The following is a 12,995-nucleotide window of genomic DNA, read 5'->3' on the forward strand; positions in this document are numbered from 1 at the left end:
TCATCTTTATTTTGCAGTTGAAGAAAGGGATGCCCAGGTGAGTCAGCAGCTTTCCCAAGGCCATGTTGTTAGGAAGTGGGCAGGCTGCCACATGAACTTGGCCTGACCGACACACAATTAGGCTTGTTCCATCACATGATGCTGTACACACTACAACTACGACGTAAAACCCAGCTCTAAAGGAAACACTGGGATTTTTTTAAATTGCATCTCCATTCTCCTGACCTCCAGAACCAAACTAAGCTACAATTTAAGCCATGAAGTGGTTTACCTGAACATCAAATTTCAAAAAGGTGGTGACATGGCAGAGAAACTGACAGAGCATTTTGAAGAAACAGGTGTGGCAGATTGCCAAAATGGCCACAGACTCCTCTCAACCACATATATGTGTCCCTGGCAAAATTATTTGTGGTTATTTCCATTAAGAAGTGAAGTGGGTTCTTCCACCCCTCCCATCTGATCTTGACAGTAAGACTTGCCATGGCCAATGGACATGGTGGATGTGACCCAGAGGTGGGCTGTATTGCTCCTGGAGGTTTATATAACAGTGTGAGGAAGTCCAGTGTATCCCGTAGTGGAGGCCAGATGGGAGAGCACTCAGGCACCCTGACCTGCACCCTGCCCACTCCTGCCAGCTGGGGAGTGGTACTTCCTGCTATAGTCAAGATGCAGGTGACTTTAGTGAGCTCAGGTGAAACCAGAAGAACTGTCCAGCTGACAGCTGAATTCCTGACCTGCAGATTCATGAGGGTCACACGCCTCACAGAATCCTGTCATTTTCTGTAATAGTGACGATGAGTTGCATTGAATCATAATTCTTTTGATGCCAAATTTCACGTTGGGATCAAGTCATGCATCTAGCCGATGCCTTGGTTGCCATGGAATTCTTTTTCTCTGAAGAAACTTGACTGAATTCCTCAGTAATGAAACCCTGGATTCATCAGAATCCTGCTTCTGGAACTGAGAGAGGCTTGGCTCGGATGTTGTTTTCTCCAGGGTCTCTACAGCCAACCAAATGTGTGCAGACATCAGGCCTTGTAATGGCTTTCAGAAGCCCAGCCCTTTTGTCTTTGTGGCTATTTCCTCCCAAAAAAGGGGCATTTACAATTATATTTCAAAGATGAATATACTGATATTACATGTTGTAACCCTTTCTTCAAATTGGAATAAAGATGAATATATTAATATTACACAGTAAAATCCTTTCTTCTAATTAAAAAAATTCTTTTTTTTCCCCTTTTAATTCTAAAAGAAACTAAAATATTTTATGGGTCCCTAAAAGTATTGTGGGCCTTGGAAATCGGGCTTAGTGAGTCTAATGAATAAATCAGCCTGTGTGTGTGTGTGTGTGTGTGTGTGTGTGTGTGTGTGATCCCCCTTTCTTTTACAATTAAAGTAGGTAAGTTACCTCTCTAGCCTCACCTACAAATATGTCCCACAATTCAGGGACACCCTACATAGAAGCAACTGTACAGAGCTGCAGAGGACATAAGCATGAATATCCTACAATAAGAAGAAAAAAAAGAAGAAGAAGAAAAAAAGAAAGAGAAAAAGAAACCCAACACTAGGGAATCTTCAATATAAACATTAATAGTTTCCCACATCTTTGTTTAGAGAATAGCCTGAGGATTTCTAAACTTCTAGATCTTATTCATTCCAGAAATGTTTCACTTATGGCCACATAAATCTTGGCCATTTAGAAGCTCCAAGATTAAGGCTCTTTGGAAACTAGAGTCACAGAAAACTCACAGGTGATCCATATACAACAACTCTGATTTGGGCCATTCAGGAGACATGACCTTTCCTAAGATAATTTGGATCTAACTCTCATGTCAACTATAGATAATAGATTTAGAAAAGAAACATGGAAAGAAAAGTTTGGCAAAAATTATATTATTCCTATTTTTTAATTACTTTGTATTATTTTCTTCTGATTTAGAAAGAAAGACTTGTTCAATGTAGAAAATTTAAAGAATGTTTTTCTTTTCAAATAAGAGGTGAAGACCATGTGGTAGGGACTGAGCGAATGTCCCTCAAAGGTGCATGTGCTAAACATTTGATCCTCATGGTAGCACTACTGGTACATGGTAGACCCTTCAGGAGGTGACAGGTCTTTAGATACTTGTGGGCATATCCCCAAAGGGGTTTTGGGGATCACTATCTTTCTCTTTGATTTCCTGGCTAATGAGATGAGCATATGCTCCTTCATGTGCGCTTATGGTAATCTGCTTCTCTCACCGGAGACCCAAAGCGTGGAGCTGAACTGGAACTTCCAGAGCCATAAACCAAAGTAAACCTTTTTTTTTTTTCTTTTTAAGTTAATTGCCTCAGTTATTTATTATAGTGACTGAAAGCTGATTAATAAAGCCAATATAATGCAAAAAGTTTTATTAAAGCACTGACAGGCCAGATGTGACTACAAATTTAGCATTTTATACACATTTTACTGCCTTTAAGCACATTTCACTAGTGTTTTATTTTCAAAAATTTATTTCATCTTGAATATAGTACTAGAAAAAGCTAAACTCTTTAATGTGTTCCAACATGAAAAGGTAACTGTTTTAAATAAATTAAAATAAAAGCTACTGAGGCCTCTGACCTGCATTTCCCCTAATTATTAGATCTCCATATCTTCTCATATGTTGTCTAGTTTTTAAATCTGTAACTTTCCTCCTGTTAATGCTACCTTTAAAGTGAAAAGATTATGAAACTATAACCACATATTTCCTATGATAAAAAAAAAACTTATAAATTCTTCTCACGCATGCTTGTTAGTTCTTTAATTTACTCCATATCTTCAATCTATTGATCCCTCTGCCTGGTTGTCCCTGTGGACCCATCTGACTTGTCTTTATTTCCCCTGGGTCTGGTCTCCAGGGCATGTCATTTTTACATGATTCTAATCATCTCCTCATTTTTGCTCAAAGACTGGCTCCTTGGGGCTACACACATGTTACCTCTGACAAGCCCAACTCATAGGTCTGAATGAGAGTAAAGATCAGGGACCACATGTAACTACCTCTCCTTCCTTACTTCTCCTCTTCCTTGAAGTATTTGAGAAATCGCTCTAAAAGTACAATAGAACAAGCCTTGTTTTATTGTCCTATCTTACTTCTCTTAGAAGCTACTGGAGAACCCTACAAATTAAAATATATTTACATCCAAACCATACTGTCAAGTTTCCTCTTTCCTCTAGGAATTATCTCAAAGCTCTAAATTTGGTTTGGAAAGTAGCATTGAACTCTGCCGCACAGGGAGGTATGGGGTACGAAGAGCAAACGATTTCTCCCAGCTATTACAGAAATGGTTTCTAGGTAACACAGCACAGCAAACCAAACCAACAATAGGAAGAATGGCACCATCTCATGGCTCACAGTGCATGACCAGAAGCTTCTCTTGTTCATTCCACCATTTTCATATCTTCTGAATTCTTGAACATATGCAGGTCATCTCTTAGGCTATGAAATCCACTCTCATTTTTTTTTTTCTGTGAAGGTGCAGATAGTTTGGTAATGTGCACAAAGATGAGAATAAGCAGCAAGGAAATTATGACTTAAGCATAACTGTGGCCTGTATTTTTTAGTAAGATGATGCCATGAGTGTATTTAATAAAGTCCCTTCCTCAATTCAGTTGGTCCTAACTCCTATTTCCTAAGCACAATGCCTTCAATGGGGACCAAGTTATCAGACTTGCTTGTTAGTGATTTAGTTTGTTATTTCAGAAGCATTTGTCCAACTGCATTATAAACTGTAAGGTCCTGTCCCTGAGTGACCTTATCTACTTTCATGTATATATCGGTCTTCCCTACATTTATGTTTAAATGCCTGTCAGTCATCAGTACATGGATGTGCCACAGGAGCCTCAAATTCAATGTTCAAATTGAACTCAACATTTCTTCTAATCCACAGGCCCTGATTCTCTTCTCTACTACCATAGGGAAGAACATTGGAAATAGGAGCTGGGAAGGCCTGGTGCCCTGTTCTGACTACTCCCCACAACTATCAGTCTATGAAACTTCAATTTTATTAATAATTCTGGACTCTGCCCTTCTTTCTACTCGCATTGATAGCACTTGTGAGAAACTTGTATTCTTTCCCAAGCCATAGAATACAGTATTGCCAGGCAGCTTTTCTAAAATGGACACTGATTACAGAACACTCCAAATGATTCAAAGATCTCTTTACTATAGCCATCATTCATAAAAGCTCCAGAGAGACCCTTGGTGTATCTTTTTGAATATTGCTTTTTTGAAGGTAAATAGTTCAAGGTATATTAAAATTGGTATACAGTAGGTAACAAAATTCACATTTTGTAATATATGATCTTAAGAAATAGGACTTTGTTATAGTCAGCTTTGCATCACCATGACCAAAAGAGCAACTTAGTTTACTTTGGCTCATTGTTACAGAGGAGCAGTCCCTGGTTGGTGAACTCCATACCTCTGGGCAGGAGGTGTGGATTTTTAGAACATCATGGCAAAAGGGCCCAATTGAGCAAAGCAGCTCAGAATATAACAGTAACAGCCAGGAAGCAGAGAGAGACAGAGAAACCTGCTCACCAAGAACAAAATATAAACTCCAGAGTCATGCCCCAATGACCTACTTCCTCCAGCCACAACTTACCCATCTACAGTTATCAACCAGTTAATCCATATCAGTGGATTAACCCACTGATTGGGTTACCCCTTTAATAATTGAATCATTTTACCTCTGAATATTTTTGCATGGTCTCACACATGAGGTTTTGGGGAACTCCTCATATCTAAACCATAAGAGACCTCAGGAAATTTTAGCAGGAGAAACAGCCATTTCAAGCTATGTTCCTGTTTCCCTGGAGGATAAAAACTTGCTTGTTTATGCTGTTAGGTATAATATGAAAAATGATGATGATGATGATAATAATAATAATAATAATAATAATAGAGAATGAAGGGTAGGATCCAGATTGCTTAATATAATTTATAAAACTCATTTTTGATGTGGTCATCTTCATCCTTTCACCTTCCATCATGTTTCCATGAGCCTCACCCTAGCACTCTTCCTGGCTATCTTGCACTTCTCTCTCTCTCTCTGTCATGGATCCACTGGACATCTTTCACCTCCCTCTAGATTTGGACTTCCCTTCTCTGTGGTCCGCCAACAACCTGTGCATACCACCAGACTCACTTCCACATTATGTTGCCTTTATGACCTAATGTGATTTCTCCATCCAACTATAAGTACATTAAAGGTAGGAGTCATATAGCTTTGAAAGTTCACTGCCTAACAGCATGCTGAGTACCCAGTGCTTGCTCAATGAATGCTGATTAGTTTAATAGTTATTGCCCTCAGAACACAGGTAATCACCTAGATGCTTAATTTCACCATGGATAATCAGAACATAGACATCTCTCTTTCCTAGAATTTGGATCTGTAATGTCCTGCAAAGGCCCATGTGTTGAAGGCTTCATCCCTAGCCTATGGCACTCTTGGGAGGTGGGAGAATTTTTAAGAGACCTAACGGGGGCAAGTTAGGTTATTGAGCATGTGACCCTTATAAGGGATATTGAATTCCAGGTCCCCTTCTTATTTCTTTGCTTCCCAGCTATGATGACTCGAGCATCTTTCTCCATAATGCCCTCTCTGTCATGAGGTGCTGCTTCTTTAAAACAAACAGGACCAAGCAACCATGAACTGAAACCTCTGCAACCATGAGCCAAAACAGGCCTTTCCTCCTTGTTATTTGATTACCTCGGACATTCACTACAGTCACAGAATGCTGACCCACATACTCATTAACTATCTTCCTTTTCCTTCAAATATTCACAGTGCTCCATCACTGAATTCTTAAATCCAATATCCCCCATTTAACCAAACCTCCTGCTGTGAGGGGGAACTGCTGAGGGTAGTCACATGCAGATTTATGCATCTGTAAATTTGTCCTCAGCTCTAGGTAGGTCTTTGTCATTCCTTAACCTTTTAAATTGTCCTTTTCCTTCAGCAGGTGTTTCAACCACTCACCATGTTGTGGATTCCACTGTAATTTCAGGATGCAACTCACTTTCCATCTTTCTTCATAGATTCACCTTGAACTTTTGCCTTCCACTTAAAACATGGAAAAATTCATCTTTAGCCTACTTATTCTCAACTTCTCCATTTAGGGGAAATGTTCTCCTCTTCTTTTCAAGAGCCCTCCACTTAGGCTCTAAGTCCCAATAATTACCTGACGGCCCATTCCACACATGCCTCCCACTTTGTATTCTATGTGGTCATTATGTTGTATTTGACAAAGTTACTGATCTTTTGGCTGAAACCCTTCTGCCTTGGTCGCAGTGATTTATTCTCTTACTCCATAAGCTCTTTCTGCTTTGTGAATCTCCCACTGTTGGTGTTTTCTAGAATCCCATCCTCTGTGATTTTTCCATTGTCTTCATCTCTCATTAGTCCTTCTCTTCTAAAGCATTTAACTGCCTCTACCGTGCATTGTTCCTCAGATCTTTATGCTTGACCATATGACTCCTAGACACCTTAGCCTGGAAGACTTAGGGAGATTTCAAACTCAAGAAGCACTAACTTACCATCTTTATCTTATAGATCCTCTTCTCACTCACCTAAAATTTTCTTTTTCCTCCATTCTCTCTCTAGGTTAATTGTGAACATCATTAAATTGCCCACTCAGAAGCCTGGGAGTGAGCTCACAGTGTTCATTCCCTGACTGCACTAATTGAAGAAGACCCCTGGACAATTCTTCCACCAACTTCATTTCACTTCATCACACCATCAGATTAGTCCACTGACAGATTAGTCCAGCCTGGCTCTCATTGTCTATCTCATGCTGTGTTATAATAAACCTTGTTTCCCTCTCAGAATTCTCCTTCTATTTCCATTCTCCCTATGGCTACCAGAGTTGGTTCTCTGGGCCAGCCCAGAAATGGCTTCCTAAAGAAACTCCTGCAGCATCCCCTTCCCTCCAGGCCAGCAAGCTACTTCTGGTGTGTCTGCACCGTTGCACATAAAGGGCACTTTGGTCCTCCCATAGTCTTGCGCTCCCGTCCATTCCTTTATTTTCTGTTTCTTCCACTTTCTCTCTCCCATTGAATTGAAAGCTCTTGGATTGCAGAAACTGTATCATCTTCAACAGCTCAATAAATATTTATTTAATAAAATGTTTATTGAGTAAATTCTTCTAATTCTTTACCCTTCTTCACATGATTTTTCCATTGCAGTTTTCAAGGTAGTAGAGTGTGTAGTTTTTTAAAGTTCATATTCTGAAGAGAGACATCCTGAATTCAAATCTCAGTTCCACCACTAAGAAACCATATTAAGTTTGCAAGCTTCTTCACTTTTTCACACTCATTTCCTGATCTAGACAGTGGGAATTAAAAAAAAATAGCACCCATTTCTGGACTATTATGAGGAGAAAACGAATTAATACGCATACATTTAGGTTCTAGACTTTTGCCTCATACACTCTGACATTGAAAATATGTTAGTTTTATTATTGTAATATTTTTCTTTCCCCTCCTTCTTCCCTCCCTCCCTCCTTTCTTTTATCTCCAATTTCATTCCTTTTTTATTCTTTTTTTTTTGGGGGGGGGTGTCAGAATTCAGTTTTCTCCCTTCTCTCTTATTTCCTTTCATATTTACTAAGGATTCATAAAATCACAGTTACCAGAAGGTCCTGTTCTGAGGAGTCACACAAACTAATTCCTCCTCTGTATGGTCACATTGATGGGACTTTGACAGATGGGTAAACAGTTACTCTGTGGTAGAGATGGTGCTTTGGAATTTGACTGCAACATAGTTTCCTATAACATGGAATGCAGAATAATGACACTCAGAGTCCCTTCCAGGGGTGGGTGGGGCTGTTGGAGCAGATCATTTGTTTCTAGCTGCAGGCATGGTATCACTGCAAGCTTCAGAGTAGTTTCTCTGTGGTCAACACCATCTGACATCCATTTCACAACCTTGCTCTGCGTTGGTGTTTTCTGCTGGAGAAATGACAGTTGTAGCCTATATTTGGGGAGCAATTGTCTTTAACCCTTAAAGGAAGATGTTTCTGGGAGCCGAATGGCTCTGATACTCCTTCTTCCAATATTCTGGGGAAAAAATGAAAATGAATGGATAACATTACTGGCCTTAGGAAAATATTTGATTGCTTATGGCCACTGTTAAAACAGCCAGGTTGAATGGTCTGTCTATGTGGGTAGGTTCACGTTCGGTCTTAGAAATGCCTGAATAAAAGTACAGGAGTGTGTATATATGTGTGTGCATGCGTGTGTGCCACAGCCCAGTTGGCTGGGCAAACTAACGGGGGGGGGGGTGGGGGGGGTGACGAGGAACTTGTGTAGATTGATACAGCAGGAGTGGGAGCCGTTTATTGTAGGACAGGAGGGGTATATATACATTACACACAGCTTAAATTAATTAACATAAACTAGATACAGCAGTCAACCAATAAGGAATCTCCACACTTAATGGCTCACTGGCGTTACTTCACAAACCACTCCCTCTGGCAAAATGCCAGGCGCCATCTTGACTTGTTTACAGACCCTAACACATGTGTGTGTGTGTGTGTGTGTGTGTGTGTGTGTGTGTATTTGATGTAGGGAGAAACCACAAGAGCAATTCTAAATTATGCTTAGCTTTCTTTATAGAAGTAATCAAATCCAAATCCAGAGAAGAAAGAAATTAACGGTTTACCTATATGTAAATACTTAATTAGATAAGTTTGGGGCAAAGACTTTTATTTTTATATTTCTATGATTGATTTTTAACAAAGAATAATTAGACTTGGTCATTTAAGAAACCTTGACATGCTGAATTAGGTAGCCTAGATCCTTGCATACAGTAGACACTTGTTAATTATTTGAGGGATGAATGAATAAGTGAAGAAATAAATTCATCATAAAATGATTTATTATGTAACATGAAATTGCCTGGATACATTTTTCTGGAAGAAAATACTCAAAAGGGCATCATTCAAGGGAATTGGAATGAAAGAAAATGGAAAAATGAATGACTGTCATAAAAATTTTTTAAGGAAAAAAAAGGAATTGTTATTATAAATTTAGAAATTAAACTTCAGTTACCATTAGCCTAGTGAGACACATGAAATATTTGCAAATTACCTTTTGTAGTAATTAGTGGAGACAAAGAATAACTTACAAAGGGAAGCATGTTAGAAACTAAACAGAGTTCTAAACTGAAATAACGGATGGCCTTCCACAGCCTCATCATCCCCAAGATCAAGTTCTGTATATAATGAAAACCAGAAGAGAAAATGTTTAAAATGATTAGATTTAAATATTTATCTATTTCAACATATTAAACTATTTATTTAGCAAATTTATTAAATAAAAGATAGTTGAAATTTTTCAAAAAGTAACTTTCATTCACTGAATGCATAGGGCAGGGCTTAGGGCTTAGTGCTTCAAAGGATTCAGAAATCCAGATCTAGATTTTAAGGGATTTACTCTGTAAGGAAGAAAGATAATCAGTAAACAAATTAGTATTGACAAAAGAAAATAAGGAAGAAAGGACTTCCTTGAGTTTGTGTGTGTGTGTGTGTGTGTGTGTGTGTGTGTATGAGTGTTTTGTATCCATCCGAGGTCATCCAAAGAAACAGAATCAGTTGTAGATATTAGAAGATATGCAAGGAATTGGATTATGCACTTCTGACAACTGGCAAGTTCAAATTCCACAGGGTGCCCATCAGGAAAAGCAGGATGGGAGTTCTAGAAATGAAATTCTCCTTTCTCAAGGAACAATTAGTTCTGATTTTAAAGCATTTGATTAGTTGATTCAGACCCCACAGCCTATGCCGGATAATCTCCCTATGTAAAGTCAATTTATTATGGAATTTAAATGTATCTACAAAATATTTTCACAACACCTAGATTAGAGTTTATTGAATAACCAGGAACATGTCTTGGCTGAGTTGACACATAAAAATAACCACAACAGTCCATTCCTTGATAATTTGATGTCCATGCACATCAGTGGATTCAACTACCTTTTATACCATCACAAACCTTCTAATCCTTTTCCAAGAGGATGAAAACCCCCAGGCAATGTTTTTTTGATATTCTTGGATATATTTATATAACTTAAATCCTGTGATAGAAGATCAATACTCCTTATGTTAGATGAAAACAGATAATGGAGAAGGGAAAACAAAATAATTTGCTAAATATATATATACTACTTATAATAAAATAAAGAAGATATATTCATAATTATTAGAGCCCCCATTTCTGCAACTGATCATTGACCTTAACTGATACTTGTAATACGTTCCTCCAATATCTATTCTATATGCCTTTTTCCCTCAACAAGCATTTTAAATGACCATGGTTTTTGCCTGCAGGGATGTCTCAAACTTTTATTCTGGACAAATCTGGGCCATTAGCAGTCCTGCTAGAATGGGTTGTTGGAATTTTCCATTGACTCTAATTATAAGACATGTTAGGACTAGAAGGCTTCTTAAGGGATCACCTGTAATCCAGAAATAATCTTACTTAACTCTATTGTATAGTAGGACTCAAATTTCCCCTTTGGTTGTCAGTGTCAATCATTCTAACCAGTATAGTAACTTTTCTCTTTGCCTGATGATTCAGAGGCAGGCAGAAACAAAATGACCAAGTGGTAGTCTCATCCTCCAGTGCAATGGAATCAGCATTGAATGTCCTGGTGGAACCATTCCTCTCTTTGTTACTCTAGAGCTTTAGGTCAGCAAAAATTTTGCAACAAGATCACCAGGGACAATAATGAGTAGTTCCATTTCAATTTCTAGACTTCATTTCTGGTCTTGTGAATCTTAGCTATGGGGAAAAAATGTACCACACATCAGATGCTGAGTTAGAGGATATAAAGCCTTCTGCTCCAATCCTACAAGGTATTACCCCTCAGCTGACATTGTAACCTGTGTCTTCAACAGGCCAGCTACTATCTCTCAACTCAACTGCTTCAGGATGATGGCAAACATAGGATCATTGAATTCCATGGATGTGGACCTATTATTGCACTTCATTTGCTATGAAGTGGGTTATTTGATGAGAAGCAATGGTTGTGAAATACCCAGATGGCAAACAAAGGCATTCTGAGTCCATAGATGGTAACTTTGGCAGAAGCATAACAAGCAGGGAGGCAAATTCATATTCAGAGTAATTGCCTATTCCAATAAGAAAAAAGTGCTGCCCCTTCCATGGCAAAAATGGTCCAAAGTAATTAATCTACCCCCTTAATAACCCTGGGGAAGAGCACCATACTAGGTACTCAGTGTGTGTTTCTGATGCTTGCAAATTGGACACGCCCCCTGCCCTGGCTGTAATCAAATCAGCCTCAAGAAGTGAAATCCATGTTCATAAGCTCATGCAAAACTCCTATCTCTGGTATTGTGACTACGTGTTCCTAAGTACATTGAGCAATAACAGGAGTGGCTAGGGAAAGAAGCTGAGTGGCATTCATAGAATCAGTATCCACTTGGTTATTAAAATCCTCCACTGCTGAGGTCACCTATGGATGAACACTCACAAAGGGCACAAAATGTTCATATTCTTTGTCCATTCAGAGAGGTCTGTTCATGTACTTCTTCCCCATAACTTTTTGTCACGAATTTCCTAAAGATGTTCCTTCTGAGATCCTGATATCGACCCAAACTCCTGGCAAAGTGTCCTTGCAAGAAATATGAACAACCCAATGTACTGCTTGGTTTTCTTCTTACTAGGAGGAAAGCACTTCAGCACTGTCTCTTGGGGGATGTTTTTATAAGGAACTGCACTCTAGTTGTCCACTTCCTGGTGGTACCTACCTGCTATGGTTTGAATGATAGTGATTGCTACAAAATTTATGATAAAACTTAATTGCTAATGTAGGAATAGTAAGAGGTGTGGCCTTTGGGAAGTGATTAAATAATTAGGGCTCTGGTATCTTGAGTGATATTAAGTTAAAGGAAGTGGTCTTTGCTTTTCCAACCCTTCTGCCACATGAAGATGCAGCATTCCTCCCCTCTGGAAGCTTCAGTAATAAGATGCAGTCTTAGAAGCAGAGACCAAGTTCTTTTTAGGTACCATAGCTTTAAGTGTATTGATCTTGGAATTCTTAGCCTCTATAGTATTTACATGAGAAGTAAATACCTGTTCTTTGTAAATTATTTTGTCTCAGGTATTTTATTATAGCAGCACAAATGGACTAAGACACTGCCTTTTGTAGAGAGCAATCTATAAACCAGGTCTTAGTTTTAGTTCCTTATTAATTGACCTTAGCATACTTCCAGGAAGGCAGAAGGTAGTACAGTAGTAGTACAGTCCACGGATATTTGGGAAAGTTCATATAATTATTTGTGCCTTCAGGGTCTGCTCAGTCCCCATTTCAGAAACTTTAACCCTACAACTATAGGAGATAAGGATTTAGTTCAGCAGAGATATGAAAGCTTTCAAGTCCTTTATGCAGAGAGTAACCTGGGAATTTGAAGCCCAGGATTCTTCTCGTTTTCTCCAGTCTATTTAGGATCAACCAGCCAATCCCAATTACGCTCTTTAGTTTATTAGAATGTTATAAGATACTACATAGAGGATCATCCAAAACCTTAGAACCTTACCATCCATATGTCCTTGATGAGGACTAGCCAATGATGATATTTTGCTCACTATTGCCACACCATGCCATGGACTATCAGTGTCCTATCTACCACTGGGAATATAAAAATTAGCATCTTTAAATATAATTGTAATAAGAATCCGTTCTAGACAACCCAAAGCAATTCATACAATGTATCTTAAGATTCTGATCCCCTAGAATTCCTCCTGGTGCAAAAATCTGTATCAGTCAGAGAAAATGAACTACACTGGCCTCCCACTCAATGTCCATCAAAACCTCCTATTGACAACCATACCATCATCTCCTGATTCTGTCACCACATCACATAACCATCGCACCCCACCAGCCTCATACAGCATCACTGTCAGCTGAACCACCATCTCATTAACAGTCATCACACCACACCCTCATCATGA

The sequence above is a fragment of the Urocitellus parryii genome, chromosome 8 (genome assembly GCF_045843805.1).
Source record: "Urocitellus parryii isolate mUroPar1 chromosome 8, mUroPar1.hap1, whole genome shotgun sequence".
Classification (NCBI taxonomy): domain Eukaryota; kingdom Metazoa; phylum Chordata; class Mammalia; order Rodentia; family Sciuridae; genus Urocitellus; species Urocitellus parryii.